Consider the following 26,414-nt stretch of genomic DNA (forward strand, 5'->3'; position numbering starts at 1 on the left):
CATGGATTGTCGACTCAGGTGCATCTGACCATATGACCAGCCTCTCCCCTTTATTTAAAACTTATTCTCCTTGCTTTGAAAATGAAAAAATTAGAGTTGCTGATGGTAGTTTTTCATCTATTGCTGGAAAAGGTACAATTAAACTGTCCAAAAACATTAATCTAAGAAATGTCCTACATGTACCAAAGCTTTCTTGTAATCTTCTCTCTATTAGTAAAATTTGCAAGGATTCTAATTGTGCTGTGACATTCTTTGACACTCATGGTATTTTTCAGGATCGGACTTCAGGGAAGATGATTGGCAGTGCTAAGATGATGAATGGGCTTTATCACTTTGAGGATATTTCGGAGGATAAAATAGCTCAAGGATTTAGTGGTATAAGTTCTATGCCTATAAAGGACCAAATAATTCTCTGGCACAATAGACTAGGACACCCTAGTTTTCCATATCTCAAACATTTGTTTCCAAGTTTGTTTAAAAATATTGATTCTTCCTTACTTAAATGTGAAAGTTGTATTCGTTCAAAAATCCATAGAGCTCCTTATTACTCTCAACCTTATCATGCATCTAAACCTTTCCACCTGATTCATAGTGATGTATGGGGTCCATCAAAAATAACAACTCAATTTGGAAAAAAATGGTTTGTAACTTTTATCGATGACCACACACGACTATGTTGGATCTATCTCATGCATGAAAAATCTGAGGTTTCTAAAATTTTTCAGTATTTTTCAACAATGGTAGAAACACAATTTGACACAAAAATTTCAATATTAAGAAGTGATAATGGCACTGAATACTTTAATAAAAATCTTGGTGAATTTCTTCAAAAGAAAGGTATTCAACATCAATCTGCATGCCCCAATACACCCCCAACAAAATGGCATTGCTGAAAGGAAGAATAAACACCTTCTTGAAGTAGCACGTGCCATTATGTTTGAGGGTAATGTTCCAAAGTATTTATGGGAAGATGCTGTTCTAACAGCAGCCTATCTCATAAATTGAATGCCCACACGCGTGTTAAATTACTGCACACCGTTGGATACTTTCAAAAAGAATTTTCCAGCATGTAGGTTGCATTCTGACTTACCTTTAAAAGTATTTGGTTGTACTGTGTTTTTACATACACCTTCATATCGAAGTAAACTTGATCCAAGGGCAGAAAAATGCATTTTTATTGGCTATTTCCCAAGTCAAAAGGGTTATAAATGTTTCAACCCACACACCAAGAAATTTCATGTAAGTATGGATGTTACTTTTTTGGAACATGAAACCTTTTTTCAAAAGAATTCTCTTCAGGGGGAGAGTCTAAGGGAAGAAAATTTTTTGCATGAACCTTTACCCACTCCTATTTTACATATTGAGGATACAACTTCCACTAATCAAGTAAATTCTGAAACAATTGCAAAACAAGATGTGGAAACCAATTCTGAAATTGTGCCAGAATTAGTTGGAATCCAAACAGGAAAAGAAATACCACAAGAAAAGGAGCTTCGGTGTTATGTTCGGAAATATCCCAAGAAGACTAGAGGACAGCCCATCATCTCTGTACCAACCCAATCTGAAAACCCGGAAGACGGCCCAACTGTAGTACTTCAGGAACTTCCAGGTAAATCTGAAATTGTCACTTCTAATAATAATTTGCCAATAGCCCTTAGGAAAGAAACCAGAACCTGCACCAAAAAAGTACTCAAAAACAGCACCAACCATCCTATTTCCAATTATGTCTCTTACAAAAATCTCTCTCAAAAACATCGAGCTTTTACTTCTAAAATTACAAATCTATTTGAGCCTAGGAATATAGAGGAAGCACTAGATGATCCCAACTGGAAATTAGCAGTGATGGAAGAGTGGCATGCACTCAAGAAAAATGAAACTTGGGAGATTGTAGATCTGCCACAGAATACAAAATTGGTTGGCTGCAGGTGGGTTTTTACCATCAAGTACAATGCTGATGGAAGCATAGAGAGGTATAAGGCTACGTTAGTAGTTAGGGGATATACACAAACCTATGGAGTAGACTATTGAGAGACTTTTGCTCCAGTTGCCAAACTCAATTCTGTGCGGATTCTCTTATCTCTTGCTGCGAATTACAATTGGCCTTTACATCAATTGGATATAAAGAATGCTTTCCTGAATGGGGAACTAGAGGGAGAGGTGTTCATGAAACTTCCACCTGGATTTGAAGCTGAACTAGGGAGGAATAAAGTGTGCAAACTAAAGAAATCTCTCTATGGATTGAAACAATCCCCAAGAGCTTGGTTTGAACGACTTGGAATGGTGGTGAAGGGACTTGGTTATACTCAAAGCCAAGCTGACCATACACTTTTCTATAAGCATTCAGCAGCTAATAAAACTGCCATCTTAATTGTATATGTGGATGACATTATTCTGACAGGTGATAATTTTTGGGAGCTAAAAGACTTGAAAGAGAAGCTTGCCAAAGCATTTGAAATCAAAGAACTTGGCTCATTAAAATACTTCCTTGGAATTGAATTTGCAAGGTCTAAGGACGGCATTTTTATGAACCAGCGAAAGAACATCCTAGATCTTTTAAAAGAGACGAGATTACTTGGTTGTAAAGCTGTTGAAACACCTATAGAGCCCAACTTAAAATTGAAGCCAGCTGAACCAGAAAATGTAATGGACAAAGGGAGATATCAGCGGTTGGTAGGGAGGCTAATCTATTTATCCCATACACGCCCGGATATAGCCTTTGCTGTGAGCATGGTAAGCCAGTTTATGCATTCACCTGGTCAAGAACACATGGATGCTGTCTTTAGAATCCTAAGGTACTTGAAAGGGTCGCCTGGGAAAGGGTTACTCTATAAAAAGCATGGACATCTTCAAGTAGAAGTTTATACAAATGCAGATTGGGCTAGGAATGTTATGGATAGAAGGTCAACATCTGGGTATTGTACTTTTGTTGGCGGAAACCTGGTTAGTTGGAGGAGTAAAAAACAGAGTGTTGTGGCACGAAGTAGTGCAGAAGCTGAGTTTAGAGCAGTGGCTCATGGAATATGTGAAGCACTATGGGTAGAGAAAATCCTACAAGAACTAAAAGTTTTCATTTCTCCACCAATGAGGTTGTATTGTGACAACAAATCTGCAATTTCCATTCTCATAATCCAGTGTTGCATGATAGAACTAAACATGTTGAAGTTGACAAGCATTTTATCAGGGAAAAGATTGAGAGATGACAGATTTGCATCTCCTATGTTCCAACTACGGAACAATTAGCAGATGTTCTAACTAAAGGATTATCCAAGAAGACTTTTGATAGCATAATAAGCAAGCTGTCAATGAATGATATCTTCAAGCCAGCTTGAGGGGGAGTGTTGACTAGATCAAATCAAAATCAGATTCCTAATTCCTTTCTTGAATCTTTTATGTAAATAGAATTAATTATAAATCTTTTCCTTTTTAGGTTTAGCTTAATTTTAGGGATTTTATGATTAGAAATCTTTCCTTTATTTTAGGATAGTATTTTTTCCTTCTTTCCTATTTTCTAGTTATTTCTATTTCTGTAATTCCTCTATAAAGAGGCTGATTCCCTGTACATTTGATAACACAATACATTCAAACACTTCAATTTATATATATATAAGGAGAGAGAGAGAGAGAGAGAGAGAGAGAGAGAGAACCATATCACTAAATGATTCAATTGGTGCAGGAGAAGCTGGAGAGTCTGATGCATGTAAGTTATGATCATAAGAGCCACACCTGTATATATATCAAATACATGAAATTTATAGAATTTCATAATTTCATAATATGTTCATTAACAATTTAATACTCCAAATAATTTATAGAATTTGCAATTTACTTTGATCACTACATCCTTTCACAGGATCCATATTCTTAAGGCTTTCAAGCAAGACCAGGGAAACTCAAACAAGAAAGAACAAGTATAGGAATTCGATGCAGCACTAAACCAGATACCTCACCATTGTCGATGTCAACAACTTCATAATAAAAAAATTAACCATATTGACTCAAACCAAGGTTGTGCAGACCAAAATCCAAATTTAGAAGAGAAAAAAGAAAGAAACATTCGACAGCGAAGAATCATTCAATTCAACCATTATTTCAGAAATCCAGTATCTCAGAATAAGCAAAAATTAACAAACTCAAACAGAAATAAAAAAAAAAGCTAGAAACTCCTATTATTAACAAAAGTACAAAACAAGCAAAATTAAATTGAAGCAGCAGTACTTATCGGCGGCGAAGGAGAAAGGCAAGTGACGGTGACGGAGGAAGGGAAGTGAGCTCGAAGAGTGCATGTTGACCTCGGAAACACACACACACACACACACACACACAGAGCTCGAAGACACGATGATTGACTGAGCAACCTTCACGACGGCGACGCCACGGGGTCAACGCTTCCTTCGTGCGACGGTGACGAAAAGAGAAATGATGAGAACTGAGAAGAGTTCGATGATGAGAAGAGTATGATGGCACCCATGGTCTGTCCCCGCCGGCGGTGACAGCACCCTCTACCGGAGGAGAAGAGTTTGGCGATGAGGGATGGTGATGGTGGCTAGGTTTAGGGTTAGGTTTCTCGGAGTAAGAGAAAGGGAGTGAGATAGCAGGTGTCCTGGGTCTTTCTTCTTCTTTTGATTAATTGTTAGAAATAAAATATTTTAATAAATTATTACCAACCATAGTACAATGCCATTAAAATTTTTTTATTAAAGATCATTTTTCTTATATTTTAATAAAAATAATACCAGCCATAGTATGGCCACTAAAAATTTTTCATTAAAAATAATTTTTCTTATAATTTTAATGGCAATTACTATAATATATAATATTAATGGCAAATATATAATAGCCACAAAAACATAACTTAAATAAAAGAAATAGCGGCCATTGTATTATTGTCGCTAAAAATTTGTCGCTAAAATTAATTATTCTTGTAGTGTATGTTGTGAAGAACTGAGGTTATGGACTACTGGTATAACTAAGAACTTAGCGTATTTTCCCTGCCTGTTTGGATTAGGGAAACCTTAGGCTTGAATATTGTCTATTTGGAGTTTAGGAATGTCTAGTGGGTTCATGTAGTTTTACATCGTCTCTATTTGAAACTCTTACCCTACTGAAAGCCCTCAGATTCTCACCCATTGTGGATTTTGTTGAATTTTAAATACAGGACATGGCACACTCTCGTTGAGTGTGCCGGACTCTCTTTAGGAAGCAAAGGCTCTTTTGCATTTTATACTTAGTATAGTTATTCTCCACTTTTATATATGTAATTGTATATCCCTCTTAGAGGTTTTACTTTTAGAAAAATAGGATTGTATTTTGAGTATTCTTACTTTTATCCTTACTTCTACATGTGTGATGACTATTATCGCTTCTGTTTTATCCTTTCTTCCCAGGTTTCTAATTATATTATTATCCTTCAACTATATATGTATGTACTTTTATTTTTAGATGTCGTAATGTCTTATCACTTCTGATTTACGATAATAACATAAAATTTTGTGTGATAAGATGTTATAAAACTTACAATAGATGTTTAGCAAATATAATACCAAAACTACTCCAAGTACCTGAAAAGGAAACAAGTGAGAGTAGAAAATAACAAGAACAAACTCAATATCAACTTAATTGGTGTGAATTCGAACAAGTCAATTGGAAAAGTAGGGAGCAACCTCCAAAGGCAAACTTCTCCACAATCAGTATTGATTACAATATTACATCTAGGTTCCATTTTGGCTGGTTGTTATGTTCTTTTAATCTAAATATATCAAATTAATTTTTTTATTTGAGTTAAATAAAATATTTGTACCCAATGTGATATATGAAATTCTAATTTATCTCAATTATTTATCTAAATTCTAGTCTTCTTCATCCTCCTTTCTCTGTCTTCTTTTTTCTATTTTTTTCTTGTTCTTCTTCTTATTAAGATTTGCCATTCATTGCTATTAGTTGAGAAATCATGACGGAAGGTGAGAGCACTACAGCTGAAAACTTTACGAGATTGCGATGCTGAAGTTTTGCAATTAACTAAACTTCAGTTTTGAACTCCTGTAATCCTTGGTTGGAGTTCTTAGAAAGTCTCTTGACTGCAATCTTGGTTCCGTTTGCAAGTACCCCTGATGATAATAATCGTTAGAATAAAACATTATGTGGAGTATATATAATACCATAGTTAGCATATCAAATTATTTTAGTATCTTATAAACTGATCCATATCCTCCTTTTTCCAATTCATTATTGCTAGAAAATTGATTATTAGTGGCATCAACTGTAGTTGATAAATCAAATGTTGGGAGGTCCATGTATTCTTTTTTCCATTTGTAATCACGTTGCTTCAATAAAAATATATCTAGCAAAATGAAAGAATGATACAAGAATAGAAATTAATTTGAAGTTCTAGAGTTTAACATGGTCAATGTAAAGAACAATAAGACTTTTAATATTGTAAAATTATATTTCTGCCAAATATTGGAATATTAGTTCACTTATAGAATATCATATATTCACCTGGCTCCTGAAGTCTTTTCTCCATAGAAATAATTCCAGCCCAAATATTACGATCATGATGATGAACAATAATATAGAGCCAACAATGATTCCTTCTAGCTTTCTCTTGTTAGAATAATTTTTCTTCTTATCATCGAGATATTAAATATCAAGAGCATTGTTTAATAAGAAGACAAGAAGAAGGAGGAACGAGGATGAAGAAGATTGGAACTCAAATAAATAATTGAAATAAATTAAAATTTTACGAACTACATTGAGTATAAATACAAATCTTATCACATCAGCTAATCATTGTAGCATTTAGTATGACAAAAATATGTCATGTTAATATTTTATTTACTTATTTATTATCGAAAAAGAAGAGAAACTAATATGGTGCTCGAACTTAAATCCGGACGGAGCACCATTATAAAAAATTTTGAATTTTAAAGAACAAAATGGGTAATCATGTGAATCTCATCTAATGTCAAAATGAAAATTTAGTTGATCAATTAGTTGTGTAGAATATGCCCAATTGAGTGAATTCAACTCTTTAAGATAGTTCTGCTATTATTTTATATAAACTTGGACCATAGCCTCCCATTGTCCATGAGAAATTCCGAAAATATAATTGACCACTTGGCTAATTAAGTTAATTTGATTTCAACTACCAAAAAAATTATTATATTAAAATTAAGAATCTAACCTGCTAACTAAATAAAAAATAAACTTATGAGTTTAATTAATATGCATTAATCAACTGATCAACAGATTATATTCAAGAATTTAATTAATAATTTTTTATATAGTCAAAAGAAAGGTAAATTATCAAAATAATATATAAATATTTATATTATTAACAAAAATAATCGTAAAAGATATAAATAACAAACAAACTTTTTAAAGATTTAAAATACAAAAAAAAATATTAAATATATATTCTAATAAAAAACTTAATTTTAAGTAAAAGTATTTTATTATAAATGACCAAATTTTTAAAAAAAATTTAAAGATCATTTATTCTATTTTTACGTGTTTATCTTTTAAATAGTTATTTAAATGTCTAAAAATATTCGAATCAAATAGATAAATTATTTATTAAATATAAATTTTATTTGTCATTTATAGAAAAATATAATACTTATTAATTATTTTTATTGAATTTTTAAATCATTTAAAAACATATTTAATTTATCGTTTGTAATTTTGAATATTATTTTTATCAATCATATAAATTTTTGAATACTAATTTAATAGTTTATTACTGGGAAAAGAAAAAAAGTTGGCATAATAAATAAATAATGTGATAACTCATGGCTAGATGATATTGGAAAAGAATGTTATATAATTAGAAGAAAGAATATTCAACTTAGATTATTCTAAACTCATCATAAAAATTAGGATAAATCACTAAAATAAAATATTTGAGTTTTAAATTTATCAAAATACAACTTTTACATATTGTATATGGAAATGCAATTTTTCACAAAATTATATAAACATTGAGAGGGGTTTTATAGATTCTAAATGAACATAAACCGCTAGAGGGGTGTAGCGATTTATGTTAAATCGTGAAATGGCCAGAAACTGTGGTAGGGGTCTCGCAGTTTCTGTGTAAATAGCAAATATGCATAAACTGCGACAGGGGTCCAGCGGTTTATGCTTGCACCAAATTCGTCTATATATACCAACCAAGAGGAAGTGGTGTGATGGTAGAGAATAAGGGTGGAAAGATCCCCCCCCGCCCCGCCTAATTGCGGGCTGGCGGGCTAAACCTGCCAAAATTCCTCTTTTTTTGTTTTTTTTTTTACTATTAACTACTAAATAATATATATAATTTCACAACCATATTAATAAATTTATAATTTCTAAAGGTATAAAAAATTATATTTTTTATATTCATAAACATTAAAATCTTTGTAATTATTAATATCTAATAAACATAATTATAAATATTGTCTCCAAAGCAAAATAATCATAATCTAAAACATAATTATAAATATTGTCTATAAAGCAACATAAATATAATCTCAAACACTCAATTTTCATCTTCATACTCTTGTAAGTTGAGTGGGAGGAAGTTGGATTTTGGCTAAAAAACTGCAAAAATACCTCCTTGCCGAAAAAAACTAAGCCCGTCCCGTCCCACCAAAGTCCGCGGTCTAAGCGGTGCGGGTTAGGTGGGTTTTTGCTCTTTGGCAGTCCTAATTTTCTATCCCGGCCCGCCTTTTTGGCTGGTTACACGGATCGGGCCGACGGGTTTATGCCCGTTTTCCACCCTTAGTAGAGAGTCATTTTCACACCTTCGGAAATGGATAGTGAGGAGAGTTTTTTTGTTTTAGTCCACTGCTCTAGTAAAACAAAAAAAAAAGTAAAAAGCACGGTGTTAAGTTCACTGATAAAAAATCGATGAGTATTTTTATCCGTTCAAATAATACTTTGTTAGAGCTAAAGACGAACATATTGCAAAAGACAGGATTGTGTGGGGCCAAGTGGGTAAAGAAGGTGTTCTACAAGATTTTGATTGCGATTATGTCAACTCGTGTGTAGTATGAAACATTTGTGATAGGGTCGGACGAAGATATACAGGTTTTGTTTCATTATCGGCACAGTTTTCCGGAGGTGAGAATACACGAGTTGTATGCCAAGTTGGAAGATGGTGTCGACAGTTCCGGGGGATCAATGCCGAATCCTCAGTCGACAACGGTGTGGGGTGCTTCTACATTGATGCTTGTCGTTGCACCTGTTTGTCTATTGGTTGAACCTCCATCTGTTCCAGCAGGGTTAGCTTGGTCACCTGGTTTGATTCCTAGTGTTTTAGGTGATGGTGAGTCGGATCATGTTGAAAATGCGATGCAAAAGGATGATTCGGACAATGAGCCAGAACACATATTGGGGGATAGTGAGGAGTATACTCTTAGGAACTGACCAGCTCGTCAGGGGCCATCCAGTTCTGGGTTCCACCAACAACTGCGACATTTTTCGACGTTGAACTTGGAAGCAATCGGCCAGCAACCAGATATTAATCCCACCTTTGGAGGCCAAGGATTACACGAGGAAAATCCTTCTGGGAAATTTTAGATTGGCCAATCTTTCCAGACTAAGGAGGAAGCTGTATTGAGTGTTAAGGATTATAGCATTAATGATTGGATTTTTGATGGTTTAGAATTTCACTAATGAAATATCGTTGTACAGTATAGTTTTCAAACCAACAATAATCCTTTCATATAAAAATTTGTTTGTCACAAGTACAAACCCCTAAAATCTATAAACCGAAATATTTAAACCTCGGGTCGTCTCTCAAAGGAATTGCAGGGTAGTGTCCTTGTTATTGGTTATGAATTTGTATATTTTGGGGTTTTGAGGTGAGAAACAAGAAAAGTAAATGGCAACGGAATTCAAATGATAAAACGGTCTTGGCAAGGATTGGTGATCAAGGATCTCTATCCTTATTACTAACTACAACATGATAATTGCAAGGATCCATCCCACTAAGTCATCCTCTAACTAATAGTAAAGGAAAGTCAAGTGAGCTATATCAATCTAAGTCCCTAAGTTCTAGCTTTCCACTAATTGAATTAGCGAGAACTAGAGTTCATGGCTATCAATCATCAATCACTTGGATATTAGCAACTCAAGAACTCCTAAGTTATCTTTCCAAGCCAAGAACATAAAATTGCACTCTAAAATCCTTCAAAGCATTCCATCAAACACTTGGAAGGCACAAAAAAAAGCATAGTAATTCAACAACAAGAATAAATTCTAACAACAATTGAATGCAAGGAATTAACAACAACAATCAAGAAAATCACAATTGACATGAAGTACCTCAAATTGCATTAAAAGAAAACAAGAGAGACAAAAATAGATCCACAACAAAGTATGAGAATTACAAGAATTAAAGCACAAAACTAGATAAAGAAAGAGTAGAGGAGCAAGAATTGATAAAGAAGAAGTAAATCAAAACAAGAATTAAGCCTAGATCTAAGGAGGAATCAAACCTAATCCTAATCCTAATTCTAGAGAGAAGTGAGAGCTCTCTCTCTAAAAACTAAACTAAAACTAGATCTAAAGTGTCAATGAATGATCCCAGATGAGTGAATGATGCCTTCCTCTTCAATCCTTGGTTCCTTTTATCTTTTCCCGCCAAAAACTCAGCTCCAAATGGGATCAGAAACCCTCCAAAATTGCCAGGCACGAGTTTTACTAAAAGAGTCACGTGCGGCTTACGGCGCGTACGCGCACAGTGTGCGTGCGCACCCATGGAGATTTTCTCAATTCGCGCGGGAGCGTACGGTGCGCACGCACGCCCATGGCATTTTTCAAATCCTTGCCTTTTCATGATTTCTCCTCTTTGCATGCTTTCCTCTTTACTCCTTTGATCCATTCCTAGCCCTATTCAATCTGAAATCACTAACAAACACATCAAGGCATCTAACAGAATCAAAGAGAGATTAAAATCATCAAGTTAAAGGTCTAAAAAGCATGTTTTCACATCTAAGCACAAGTAAGGAGACAATCACAAAATCATGCTATTTTATTGAATAAATGTGAGAAAAGGTTATCAAAATGCTCTAAATTCAACACAAGATAAACCCTAAAAATGGGGTTTATCAACCTTCCCACTCTTAAACCTTAGCATGTCTTCATGCTAAAGCAAGAATGGAACAAGGGGAATGACATTTATTCAATGCAACTAACCTATATGCAAACTACCTAAATGCAACTATCTATATGAATGCAAATGCTCAGTCAAAACAAATCAACTTCCAAGGGAGCATATGCTAATACAAGGGCTTAGAGCAATAGGAATTAAATCCAATCAAACCCACAATTGCATTGAACTATCAAAAAGGTTTACAAACTTGCATGAATATAGATGATAGTGGTGAATACATGTAATTGAGCAATCGAACCCTCACCGGATATGTATCCGCTCTATTCGTTCAAGTGTTTAGGGGTTGATTCACTCAATTCTCCCCTAATCATACTTTTCAAAATTTGTTCCTCATCTAACAATCAACAATCATTCAATGCATGCATACAAATATCATGAGGTCTTTCTCAAAGGTTGTAATGGGGCTAGGGTCAATGTAGGATCACATATGGTTGAGTGGGCTAGAGATTTGCATCTTTGATTAACCTAGACTTTCCCACCTAACCTATATAATGACCTATACAAATTCAAAGCTAACCTAACTACCCATTCTTCACTTTTTCACATGCTCGTGTATTTTCTTTCCATTTCACAACACTTATGCATCGACCTTTTATTGAGCTTCACTTTGGGGCATTTTGTCCCCTTTTTATTATTCTTCTTCTTCTTTTCTTTCTTTTTCTATTTTTTTCTTTTTTCTTTTTCCACTTTTTTTTGCTTTTCTCATATTTCTTTCTTTCTTTCAGCAATATACAAGAACAGCAACGCATAAGGTTTAACATTTGATTAATATATGAGTATGTATCCAATTCCCAATATTTACAACAAAAAAACAAAAACACTCATTTTATCCCCATCAATGTTTCCAAATATCCCCAAACTTGAATATTAAACACTCTCACTAGCCTAAGCTAATCAAAAATCCAAACAAAGGACTTTTATTGTTTTTCACTTTAGGCTTGTAAAGTGCTAAAATAAAGAACAATTGGGTTAAGTGTAGGCTCAAAGTTGGTTAAAAATGGAGAGTAAAAGGTAGGCTATTTGGGTAAGTGAGCTAATGAAATGATAGTCTCAATCATATAAATGCATGAATACAAGGAATAAGTGGATATATAGAATTAGGCAAATCAAGGATCACAATCATAGGAAGAAAACAATAACACACAAGAAGGGAAATAAGTGGTTATAAGATGTAACCACATCAATAGGCTCAAATCTCACTTGCTTGTGTTCTTAGCTTAAAACATGATCCACAAAATATAACTTCATGCAAGTTCCACAAAAATTCCTCCAATTAATTGGGGTGGTGCCATATAGGTAAATTCCTTGGAAAATTTTATCATTTTTTATTAAGCTTATTAATGCAACGTTGTGATTGAGAAATTCTACAAATTCTTAGTTAATCCCTTTTTTTCCAATCAAATACAAGCTCTTTTATGTAAAAAGGGTTAACTAGGTCTTAATAATCCAATATATTTTTTTTCTAATCACAATCATGAGCTACAACAAGCTAAAACAATTATATAAAGCAAAAGTAAATATATAAAGCAAAGGTGTAAAATCAACAAAACAAACTAAACAAAAGTATCCACAATCCACAATACTAATATATACAATGATCCAAAAGGTGCAAAATAATATAAACTAGAAGATAAACTAGGAGATAGTGTCCAAAAATGTTCACCAAATGCACCGATGGTGACGACGGTGACCTCCCCACACTTAAGATCAAGCATCGTCCTCGATGCTAGCGCTCTGGCTCAGAATGAGGGGTTAAGCCGGCTCTTCCACATGCTCCTCCTCATCAAATGCTGGAGAATCGGGAAGAGGTGGTAGCTCAATGCCCTGTGCTGCGAATGCCTGGTCCAATCGGTCTAAGCGTCGCATAATCCGGCACTCACTGCACTCCATGAATCAGAATAGATGCTAAACCAGAAGGTAGGTCGGCTCGGGTGCTGGTGATGGTAAAGGTACTGCTGCTGAAGAAGGAAGGTCCTGCTAGTGCTGCTGATAAAGGTTTAGCTGCCTCTATTGCTGCTCTAGCTCGAGAGCGGCGCCTAGATGGGGGCTTCTCGTGCACCCACGTACCCCACAGAATAGTAACCTCCTTATCGTCGTCGTCTAGGATGGTGGTATTGCGTCATCATCCCTCCATCGGGCGCTAGCTAACTCAATCATCCGAGTGACCAAAGTAGGAAATGGTAGGAGGCCCCTGATATGTGCTCGCCACATACCTCTTCTGATCAGCTGGGGGAAGTAGACCTCCTTCCCCTCCATGACACAGCCGATCAGGAGAAGCATATCCATTGGAATCTCAGAAAAGTGGGAAGTGGGTGGTGCACAGAATTGTGATCACACTTTTCACAACTCCGGTACAACTAACCAGCAAGTGCACTGGGTCGTCCAAGTAATAATTCCTTACGCGAGTAAGGGTCGATCCCACGGAGATTGCTGGCTTGAAGTAAGCTATGGTTATCCTGTAACTCTTAGTCAAGAGATTACTGATAAAAATGATTTCATTTGTAAAAAGTAAAAGAACATGAAATTAATGATACTTGTTATTCAGTACTGGAGAACAGGTTGAGGTTTCAGAGATGCTCTGTCTTCTTAATCTCTACTTTCCTACTGTCTTCTTCTCCAAACATGCATGGCTTCCTTCCATGGCAAGCTATATGTTGGTGGATCACCGTTGTTAATGGCTACCATCCGTCCTCTCAGTGAAAATGGTCCAGGTACGGTTTCTGTACCGCTAATCAATTGTCGGATCTCTCATCTCGGATGAAAAATACCAAGCACAGCTACTGCATGACTAATCATCTGATGGTTCTCACTTGTGTCAGAATAGGATCTCTCTATCCTTTTGCACACTGTCACTGCGCCCAACATTCACGAGTTTGAAGCTCGTCACAGTCATCCCGTCCCAGATCCTACTCGAAATACCAAAGATAAGGTTTAGACTTTTCGGATCTCAGGAATGCTGGAAATTGGTTCTAGCCTCTACCATGAAGGTTTTAATCTCACGAGTTTGAATGCTCTATTGTCAGGAGATGCAAGTCAAACTCCTGGATTAGAAATCCAAAAGATACGCACTCAAGCTGTCGCCTAATGACTACGTTGAGTTCTGATAGAACGGAAGTGGTTGTCAAGCATGCGTTCATAAATTTGAGAATGATGATAAGTGTCATGGATCATCACATTCTTCATATTGAAGTACGAGTGAGTATCTTAGAACAGAAGCAAGCGTGATTGAATAGAAAATAATAGTAATTGCATTAATCCATTGAAACACAGCAGAGCTCCTCACCCCCACCCATGGGGTTTAGAGACTCATGCTGTAGAAGATACAATATGAGATGTAAAATGTCATAAGTTACAAAATGAATCTCTAAAAGTAGTTTTTATACTAAACTAGTAACTTAGGTTTACAGAAAATGAGTAACTAAGTGCAGAAATCCACTTTCGAGACCTACTTTGTGAGTGTTTGGACTGAGCTTTCATCTTTCAGTTGCATAGGCCATTCTTGGAGTTAAATGCCAGCTTGGGTGCCAGTTTGGGCGTTCAACTCTAGTTTTGGTGCCAGTTCCGGCGTTTTACGCCAGAAAAAGGGTCTCTGACTGGCGTTTAATGCTAGTTTGGGCCATCAAATCTAGGGCAAAGTATGGACTATCATACATTGCTGGAAAGTCCAAGATGCTAGCTTTCCAGCCCAACTAAGAATGAGCGAATTAGACTTCTATAGATCCAGAAAAATGCGTTTGAATGCAGGGAGGTCAGAATCCAACAACATCTGCAGTCCTTTCTCAGCCTCTGAATAAGATTTTTGCTCATGTCCCCTTAATTTCAGCTAGAAAATACCTGAAATTACAGAAAAGCATACAAACTCATAGTAAAGTCCATAAATATGATTTTTGCATAAAAACTAATAAAAATATAATAAAAAGTAACAAAAACATACTAAAAACTACCTAAAAATAATGCCAAAAAGCGTATAAATTATCCGCTCATCACAACACCAAACTTAAATTGTTGCTTGTCCCCAAGCAACCAAAAACAAAATAAGATAAAAAAAAGAGAAAATATAATAAATTTCAAAATATCAATGAAGATTAGTTTTAATTAGATGAGCGGGACTAGTATCTTTTTGCCTCTGAATAGTTTTGGCATCTCTCTATCCATTGGAGTTCAGAATTGTTGGTCTCTTTTGGAACACAAAAATACATATAATGCTATTGATTTTCCTAGTTAATTTCTTTTTGATTCTTGAACACAGATACTTTATGAGTCTTGGCCATAACCCTTAGCATTTTGTTTTCCAGTATTACCATCGGATACATAAATGCCATGGACACATAACTGGGTGAACCTTTTCAGATTGTGACTCAGCTTTGCTAGCGTCCCCAGGTAGAGGTACCCAGAGTTCTTAAGCACACTCTTTTGCTTTGGATCATGACTTTAACCACTCAGTCCCAAGCTTTTCACTTGAACCTTCATGACACAAGCACATGGTTAGGGACAGCTTGATTTAGCCGCTTAGGCCAGGATTTTATTCCTTTGGACCCTCCTATCCATTAATGCTCAAAGCCTTGGATCCTTTTACCCTTGTCTTTTGGTTTAAATGGTTATTGGTTTTTTTTTAATTTTTTTTCACATGCTTTTGCTTTTTTTTATTGCTTTTTCTTGCTTCAAGAATCAATTTTATGATTAATCACCAATAACATGTCTCCTTTTTCATTATTCTTTCAAGAGCCAACTTTTCTTAATTCCAATTTCAAATATGCACTATTTAAGCATACATTCAGAAAACAAAAAGTATTGCCACAATATCAAAATAATTAAACTATTTTTAAGATAAAATTCAAAATTCATGTACTTCTTTTTTGTTTGCAAATAAAAGTATTTTTCAGTTAAGAAATGTGAGAGATTCATGGAATCATTCATAGCTTTAAGAGATAGACTCTAAACACTAATGATCATGTAATAAAAACAAGACTTAGATGGAAAATAAAGATAAAAACAAACAAATAATAATAAAAGCAAGGAAATTAAGGAGCGGGTCCACCTTAGTAACGGCGGCTACTTCTTCCTCTTGATGGTCCAATGGAGTGCTTGAGCTCTTCTAGTTTGCTTCATCCTCTTTCTTAGTGATGGGCTTTGGTGATGAATTTCTCTATCTCCCAAGGTTCGGAGGCGGAAGCAATTGCCTTCCCTTTCCTCTTTCTAGAGGATTCTCCGACTTTGGGTGCCATAAGTGGTAATGGAAAGGAAAAAGCAGACTTTTCCACACCAAACTTAAAAGCTTTGCTCGTCCTCGAGCAAAATAAGATAGAATAGAGTAGAACAAGAATGAGGTAATTAATTTTGAAAAACTTGTTAATGTTAAAAAAATTAAAAGGATTTGAAATGAATTTGAGAAGATTTGTAAGTTTGGAAAAAGATATGGACAAGAATTAAAAAGAATTAAAAAAGAATTAAAAAGAATTGAAAGGATTATTAGTTTTTGAAAATAGAAATTGAAAGATGAACATTTGAAATATTTTTTATGCAAAAAAATTATGAATTAAAACATGATAAATTGAATAAAAATCAAATTGGAAACAAAATTACCTCTCCTTTGCTGTTCTTGCATTAATCGCCCAGAATGATAGCCAGCCATTATGGTGTTTATCGCCCATCTGGCAGCCAATTCGGGCGTTTAGCGCCCAGCCAGGATACCTGGCTGGCGTTAAATGCCAAAATTTCTTTGTTACTGGGCTTTTTTTCTGAATGCCCAGGATGCTGCTGTTTCTGGCGTTAAACGCCTAGAATGCTGCCCATTCTGGTGTTTAACTCCTAGAATGATAGCCTTACTGACGTTAAACGCTCAGAATGATAGCCATTCTGGCATTTAACGCCCAAAATGCCCCTTTACTGGCGTTTTGACGCAAGTGAGCTCGTTTTCTTTGTGATTCCTCTGCTTTATGTCCTGAACCTTCATTTCCTTGACTTATTCACTGAAATGCATTAACGAACATGAATAACAAAATTATATAGACTCATATAATTGTTATAAACATCTAATTTTTTATAATGGTTGGGTTGTCTCCCACCAAGCGCTTCTTTACTGTCTTTAGCTGACTTTACTAAGCTTTTAATTTAGTCTCAGTTTTGAGCACTCTTGCTCAACATTGCCTTCAAGATAAATGTTTGACTCTCTGTCCATTAACATTGAACTTTTTGTCAGAGTCAATATCCTGAAGCTCTACATATCTATATGGTGACACACTTGTAATCACATGTGGTCCCTTCCACCGGGATTTCAATTTCCTAAGAAACAATTTGAGCCTAGAGTTAAATAGCAGAACCTTCTGTCCTGGCTCAAAGACTCTAGATGACAGCTTTCTGTCATGCCACCTTTTTGCTTTCTCCTTGTAAATTTTAGCATTTTCAAAAGCATTGAGTATGAACTCCTCCAGCTCATTCAACTGGAGTAATCTTTTCTCTCTAGCTACCTTAGCATCAAGGTTTAGGAACCTGGTTGCCCAGTAGGCCTTGTGTTCCAGTTCCACTGGCAGATGACAGGCTTTTCCATAGACAAGCTGGTATAGAGAGGTCCCTATAGGAGTCTTGAATGCGGTTCTGTTTGCCCACAAAGCATCATCTATACTTATTGCCCAATCCCTTCTACAGGTACTTACAGTCCATTCCAGGATTTATTTTAGTTCTCTATTTGAGACTTCAGCCTGCCCATTTGTCTGTGGATGATATGGAGTTGCCACTTTATGGTTAATTCTATATCGGATCAGAGCAAAGTCAAGATGTTTATTGTAGAAATGAGTGCCTCCATCACTGATCAGTACCCTAGGGACACTGAACCTGCTGAAGATATGCTTCTGGAGGAACTTTATCACTGTCATAGTATCATTAGTGGGTATTACAATTGCCTCTACCCATTTAGATACATAGTCTACTACCACCAGAATATAAGTGTTTGAATATGATGGTGGGAAAGGCCCCATGAAGTCAATACCCCATACATCAAATATCTCAATCTTTAAGATCCCTTGCAGAGGCATGGTATAACCGTGAGGCAGATTACCAGCTCTCTGGCAACTGTCACAGTTATGTACAAACTCTCGGGAGTCTCTACAGAGAGTAGGCCAGTAGAAGCCACATTAGAGAACCTTTGTAGCTGTTCCCTCACCTTCGAAATGTCCTCTATATTGTGATCCATGGCAATGCCATAGGATCTTCTGTGCCTCTTCTCTAGGCACACATCTACAGATTATTCCATCTGCACATCTCTTAAAGAGATATGGTTTATCCCACAAGTAGTACTTTGCATCAGAAACCAATTTTTTTGTTTGCTGCCTACTGTACTCTTTGGGTATAAATCTCATAGCTTTATAGTTTGCAATGTCTGCAAACCACGGTACTTCTTGAATGGCAAAGAGTTGCTCATCTGGAAAGGTTTCAGAGATCTTAGTAGGAAGGAAGGACGCTCCTGCTACTGGTTCTATTCGGGACAGGTGATCAGCTACTAGGTTCTCTGTCCCTTTTTCTGTCTCTTATTTCTATATCAAACTCTTGCAGAAGCAACACCCATCTTATGAGTCTGGGTTTTGAATCCTGCTTTGTGAGGAGATATTTTAGAGCAGCATGGTCAGTGTACACAATCACTTTTGATCCTACTAAATAAGATCTGAACTTGTCAATGGCATAAACCACTGCAAGTAACTCCTTTTCAGTGGTTGTGTAATTCTTCTGCACACCATTTAAAACACGGCTAGCATAATAAATGACATGCAGAAGCTTGTCATGCCTCTGTCCTAATACTGCACCAATGGCATGGTCACTGGCATCACACATTAGTTCGAATGGTAATGTCCAATCTGGTATAGAAATGACTGGTGCTGTGACCAGCTTATCTTTCAGAGTCTCAAAGGCCTGCAGACACTTTGTGTCAAAGACAAATGGTGTATCAGCGGCTAGCAGATTGCTCAGAGGTTTTGCAATTTTTGAAAAATCCTTTATAAACCTCCTATAGAATCTTGCATGCCCCGGAAAGCTTCTGATTGCCTTAACATTGGCAGGTGGTGGTAATTTTTCAATTACCTCTACCTTAGCTTGATCCACCTCTATTCCCTTATTCAAAATTCTGTGCCCAAGGATAATTACTTCAGTCGCTATAAAGTGACATTTCTCCCAGTTTAAAACCAGGTTAGTCTCTTGGCACCTTTTCAGAACAAGTGCTAGATGGTCAAGACAGGAGCTGAATGAGTCTCCAAATACTGAGAAGTCATCCATGAAGACTTCCAGAAATTTCTGTACCATATCAGAGAAGATAGAGAGCATGCACCTCTGAAAGGTTGCAGGTGCATTGCACAGACCAAATGGCATCCTTCTGTAGGCAAATACTCCAGATGGACATGTGAATGCTGTTTTCTCTTGGTCTTGAGGATCTACTGCAATTTGGTTGTAACCTGAATAGCCATCCAAAAAGTAGTAGTATTCATGACCTTCTAGTCTCTCTAGCATCTGATCTGTGAATGGCAAAGGAAAATGATCCTTTCTGGTGGCTGTATTAAGCCTTCTATATTCAATACACATACGCCACCCTGTAACTGTTGTTGTAGGAACCAGTTCATTCTTTTCATTATGAACCACTGTTATGCCGCCCTTTTTGGGGATAACTTGGACAGGACTCACCCAAGAGCTATCAGAAATAGGAAGTGACCTCTTTCTGCACCACCTCCTTCATGGCTGGATTCAGCCGCCTATGTGGTTGAACCACTGGCTTAGCATCATTCTCCAATAGGATCTTGTGCATCCATCTGGCTGGGCTAATGCCCTTAAGATCACTTATGGACCACCCAAGAGCTGTCTTGTGTGTCCTTAGCACCTGAATTAGTGCTTTCTCTTCCTATGGCTCTAAAGCAGAGCTTATGATTACCAGAAAAGTGTCATCTTCTCCCAGAAATGCATATTTCAGGGATGGTGGTTGTGGTTTGAGCTCGGGTTTAGGAGGCTTCTCCTCTTCTTGAGGAGTTTTCAGAGGTTCTTCTGTTTTCTCTAGTTCCTCCAGATCAGGCTAAACATCTTTAAAAATGTCCTCTAGCTCTGATTCAAGACTCTCAGTCATATTGACCTCTTTCACCAGGGAGTCAATAATATCAACGCTCATGCAGTCTTTTGATGTGTCTGAATGCTGCATAGCTTTGACAACATTCAACTTAAACTCATCCTGACTCTCAGGGTTACCTCCCCTTTTTGGACGTCAATGAAGGTTCGTCCAGTTGCTAGGAAAGGTCTTCCTAGAATGAGAGTTGCACTCTTGTGTTCCTCCATTTCCAACACTACAAAGTCAGTGGGAAAGGCAAATGGCCCAACCTTGATAATCATGTCCTCAATTACGCCTGATGGAATTTTAATGGAGCCATAAGCAAGTCGTAGACATATTCAGGTTGGTTTGACTTCTTCAGTCAAACCAAGCTTTCAGATAGTGGATACAGGTATCAGGTTAGTACTTGCCCCAAGATCACATAAAGTTGTCTTGGTACAAGCATCCTCTAATGTGCATGGTATCATAAAGCTTCTGGGATCTTTAAGCTTCTCTGGTAAGCTTTTCAAAATGACTACACTGCATTCTTCAGTGAGAAAAATGTTTTCAGTCTCCCTCAAATCCTTCTTATGACTTAAGATCTCTTTCATGAACTTAGCATAAAAGGGTATTTGTTCAAGTGCCTCTGCAAACGAAATCTTTATTTCAAGAGTCCTGAGATAGTCTGCAAAGTGGGAAAATTGTTTATCCTGTTCCGCTTGGCAGAGTTTCTGAGGATAAGGCATCTTGGCTTTATATTCTTCAACCTTAGTTGCTGCAGGTTTATTTTCTACAGAAGTGATTGGAGATGCTTGCTTAAGGGGGTTGTTATCAGCACTTGCATGTGTCTGATCCCTCATTAGCATTTGAACACCAGAACTGGGTGCTTTTTAGGCGTTCAATGCCAGATTGCCACCCTTTTCTGGCATTTGAACGCCAGAATTGGCGATCCACTGGCGTTCAACGCCAACTTCTGACCCTTTTCTGGCGTTTGAATGCTAAATTCATTCCTCTCTGGGCTCTTACTGTCCTCAAGGGATTTTGGGCAGTGGTTTGGTCATCCTCTGTCAGATGTTCCTTTATTGGCTTCCTACTGCTTTGAGTTGAGACATTCAATGTCTTTCCACTCTTTAAATGAACAGCTTGACATTCTTCTGTTATCTGTTTAGATAACTGCTGTCTTGTCTGATTCAATTATTTTTCCATATTCTGGTTAGCATCTTTGGTTTCTTGTAGCATCTTTTTAAATTCTGCTAACTGTTTTGTTATAGAAAATATTTGCTGATTGAGTTCAGCAATTTGTTCTGGAGGACTAAGTTCAGTGGATGCTGCCTCAGCCTTTTCTTTCATGGAGGTCTCACCACTTGAGTACAGGTGCTGATTTCTAGCAACTGTATCAATGAGTGCTTGAGCCTCTTCAATTGTCTTTCTCATATGTATAGATCTACCAACTGAGTGGACTAGAAACATCTGGGCCTTTTCTGTAATCCCATAGTAAAAGATGTCTAACTGCACCCATTCTGAAAATATTTCAGAGGGGCATTTCCTTAGCATCTCTCTGTACCTCTCCCAGGCATTATAAAGAGATTCATTATCCTCTTGTTTAAAGCCTTGGATGTCCAGCCTTAGCTGTGTCATCCTTTTTGGAGGGAAATGATGATTCAGGAATTTGTCTAACAACTGTTTCCATGTTCTTATGCTGGCTTTGGGTTGGTTGTTTAACCACCTCTTAGCTTGATCTTTTACAGCAAATGAAAATAGTAATAATCTGTAGACATCTTGATCTACTTCCTTATCACGTACTATGTCAGCAATTTGTAAGAATTGTGCCAAAAACTCAGTAGGTTCTTCCTGTGAAAGACCGGAATATTGGATTTTTTGCTGCACTGTGATAATGAGCTGAGGGTTCAGCTCAAAGTTACTGGCTCTGATGGGGGGTATACAGATACTACTCCCATATGAAGCAGTAGTGGGGTTAGCATATGATCCCAGAGTCCTTCTGGACTGTTCATTTCTACTTAGGTCCATGATGGAAAAAGGGAGATGATGTGGATTGTAAAAAAAAATTCTCTTTTTTTTTGAAATTAAAGAAATTAAAATAAAGTAAATAAAAAAATTTATGCAAGTTTCAAAAATTAAGAAAAGAAAAAGAAATAAAAGAAATTAGAAGACTAAATTAATTAATTAATTAAAAAGATTTGAAATCTTTTTTGTGTGGATTTTCGAAAAAAATGAGGGGAGAGAAAGTGGTTAGGAAGTTTTTAAAAAGATATGTCTTAAAATTAAAGATACTTGAAAATTAATACTTGTAAGAAAATAAATAAAAGAAAAGATTTAAAAAAGATCTGATTTTAGAATTTTAAAGATTAAAACTTTCTTAACAAGACAACACACAACATAAAATTTTTCAATCAAAATAATAAAATGGGACAAGCAATTCGAAAATTGTAAAAAAGAAAAAGATTTTGAAAAAAAATTCTATAAAAGATTTTTGAAAAAAAATTCTATAAAAGATTTTTGAAAAATATAAAAAGAAAATTGAAAAAGAATTTGTTTTGAAAAAGATTTAAAAAGATAAATTTTTAAAATTGAAATTTTGACTTGATTAACAAGAAACTACCAAATTTTAAAAATTTTGACTAAGTCAACCTAAGGAATTCGAAAATGATGAGTAAATAAAGGAAAAGATATTTTTTGAATTTAATGAAGAAAGAGAAAAACAATAAAATGACACCAAACTTAAAATTTTTGATCAAAACAAAGAAAACAAACAAGAAAACTTTGAATGTCAAGATGAACACCAAGAACACTTTGAATATCAAGATGAACACCAAGAACAAATTTTGAAAATTTTTAAGGAAATAAGGACAAAAAAACACCAAACTTAAAAATTTTTATACTCTAGACACTAACAATTCAAAAATGTATAAGATAAACAACAAAAAACACCAAACAAGAAAATTTAAAGATCAAATAAAAAAATTATCAATAACAATTTGAAGATAAAAAAAGAACTAAGAACATGTAATTAAAAATATGATGAAAAATAAAAACATCCAATTCGAAAAATTGAAGGAAAATAAAAATATGCAATTCACACCAAACTTAAAACATGAAACTAAACTCAAACAGAAGACTCAATTATTAGTTTATTGGTTTTTATCTATTTATTAAAAATTTTCAAAAAACTCTAGAAAAAGAAAGCAAGAATTTTAAAATTTTAACAAAAACAATAATAAAAGACTCAGAAAAATTAAAGATCAATAAAGACAAATAAGATTTTTGAAAAGAAAATAAAAGACTCAAATTTAGTGACTCTAAACCAAAAAAAAAAGATAAATTTTTTCTAATCTAAGCAACAAGATGAACCGTCAGTTATCCAAACTCGAACAATCCCCGGCAACGGCACCAAAAACTTGGTGCACAGAATTGTGATCACACTTTTCACAACTTCGGTACAACTAACTAGCAAGTGCACTGGGTCGTCCAAGTAATAATTCCTTACGCGGGTAAGGGTCGATCCCATGGAGATTGCCGGCTTGAAGCAAGCTATGGTTATCCTGTAACTCTTAGTCAGGAGATTAGTGATAAAAATGATTTCGTTTGTAAAAAGTAAAAGAACATGAAATGAATGATACTTGTTATTCAGTAATGGAGAACAGGTTGAGGTTTCAGAGATGCTCTGTCTTCTGAATCTCTGCTTTCCTACTGTCTTCTTGTCCAAACACGCATGGCTTCCTTCCATGGTAAGCTAAATGTTAGTGGATCACCGTTGTCAATGGTTACCATCCGTCCTCTCAGTGAAAATGGTCCAGGTACTGTTTCTGTACGGCTAATCAATTGTCGGATCTCTCGTCTCGGATGAAAAATACCAGGCACAGCTACCGTACAGCTAATCATCTGTTGGTTCTCACTTGTGTCAGAATAGGATCTCTCTATCCTTTTGCACACTGTCACTACGCCCAACATTTGTGAGTTTGAAGCTCGTCACTGTCATCCCGTCCCAGATCCTACTCGGAATAATACAGAGAAGGTTTAGACTTTCTGGATCTCAGGAATGCTGCCAATTGGTTCTAGCCTCTACCACAAAGGTTCTGATCTCACGAGTTTGAATGCTCTGTTGTCAGGAGATGCAAGTCAAACTCGTGGATTAGAAACCCAAGAGATATACACTCAAGCTGTCACCCAATGACTACGTTGAGATCGGATAGAACGGAAGTGGTTGTCAAGCACGCGTTCATAAATTTGAGAATGATGATGAGTGTCATGGATCATCGCATTCTTCATATTGAAGTACGAGTGAGTATCTTAGAACAGAAGCAAGCGTGATTGAATAGAAAACAATAGTAATTGCATTAATCCATTGAAACACAGCAGAGCTCCTCACCCCCACCTATGGGGTTTAGAGACTCATGTTGTAGAAGATACAATATGAGATGTAAAATGTCATAAGTTACAAAATGAATCTCTAAAAGTAGTTTTTATACTAAACTAGTAACTTAGGTTTATAGAAAATGAGTAACTAAGTGTAGATAGCGCAAAAATCCACTTTTGGGGCCCCACTTGGTGAGTGTTTGGGCTGAGCTTTCAAGCTTTCACGTGCATAGACCATTCTTGGAGTTAAACGCCAGTTTGGGTGCTAGTTTGGGCGTTCAACTCCAGTTTTGGTGCCAGTTCCAGCGTTTAACGCCAGTTTGGGCCATCAAATCTTGGGCAAAGTATAGACTGTTAAACATTGCTGGAAAGCCCAAGATGCTAGCTTTCCAGCCCATTTGAGAACGCGCCAATTGAACTTCTGTAGCTCCAGAAAAACGCGTTTGAGTGCAGTGAGGTCAGAATCCAACAGCATCTGCAGTCCTTTAATTAGTTTTAATTAGATGAGTGGGACTAGTAGCTTTTTGCCTCTGAATAGTTTTGGCGTCTCTCTATCCATTGGAGTTCAGAATTTTTGGCCTCTTTAGGAACTCAGAAATACAGATAATGTTATTGATTTTCCTAGGTAAGTTCTTTTTTATTATTGAACACAGCTACTTTATGAGTCTTGGCCGTGACCCTTAGCATTTTGTTTTCCAGTATTACCACCGGATACATAAATACCACGGACACATAACTGGGTGAACCTTTTCAGATTGTGACTTAGCTTTGCTAGAGTCCCCAGTTAGAGGTGCCCAGGGCTCTTAAGCACACTCTGTTGCTTTGGATCACGACTTTAACCACTCAGTCCCAAGCTTTCACTTGGACCTTCATGACACAAGCACATGGTTAGGGACAGCTTGATTTAGCCGCTTAGGCCAGGATTTTATTCCTTTGGGCCCTTCTATCCATTAATGCTCAAAGCCTTGGATCCTTTTACCCTTGCCTTTTGGTTTAAAGGGTTATTGGCTTTTTTTTCGCATGCTTTAGCTTTTTTTACTGCTTTTTCTTGCTTCAAGAATCAATTTTATGATTTTTCATATCACCAACAACATGTCTCTTTTTTCATTATTCTTTCAAGAGCTAACTTTTCTTAATTCCAATTTCAAATATGCACTGTTTAAGCATACATTCAGAAAACAAAAAGTATTGCCACCACATCAAAATAATTAAACTATTTTCAAGATAAAATTCAAAATTTATGTACTTCTTTTTCATTTGCGTATAAAAGTATTTTTCATTTAAGAAAGGTGAGAGATTCATAGAATCATTCATAGCTTTAAGACATAGACTCTAAACACTAATGATCATGTAATAAAAACAAGACTTTGACAGAAAATAAACATAAAAACAGACAAATAACAATAAAAGCAAGGAAATTAAGGAGCGAGTCCACCTTAGTGACAGTGACTACTTCTTCCTCTTGATGGTCCAATGGAGTGCTTGAGCTCCTCTAGTTTCCTCCATCCTCTTTCTTAGTGATGGAGTTTGGTGATGAATTTCTCCATCTCCCAAGTTTTGGAGGCAGAAGCAATTGCCTTCCCTTTCTTCTTTCTAGAGGATTCTCCGACTTTGGGTGCCATAAGTAGTAATGGAAAGCAAAAAGTAGAACTTTTTCACACCAAACTTAAAAGCTTTGCTCGTCCTCGAGCAAAATAAGATAGAATGGAGTAAAAGAAGAATGAGGTAATTAATTTTGAAAAACATGTTAATGTTAAAAAAAATTAAAAGGATTTGAAAAGTATTTGAGAAGATTTGTAAGTTTGGAAAAAGATATGGACAAGAATTAAAAAG

This window comes from Arachis duranensis, chromosome 1, assembly GCF_000817695.3.
Source record: "Arachis duranensis cultivar V14167 chromosome 1, aradu.V14167.gnm2.J7QH, whole genome shotgun sequence".
NCBI lineage: Eukaryota > Viridiplantae > Streptophyta > Magnoliopsida > Fabales > Fabaceae > Arachis > Arachis duranensis.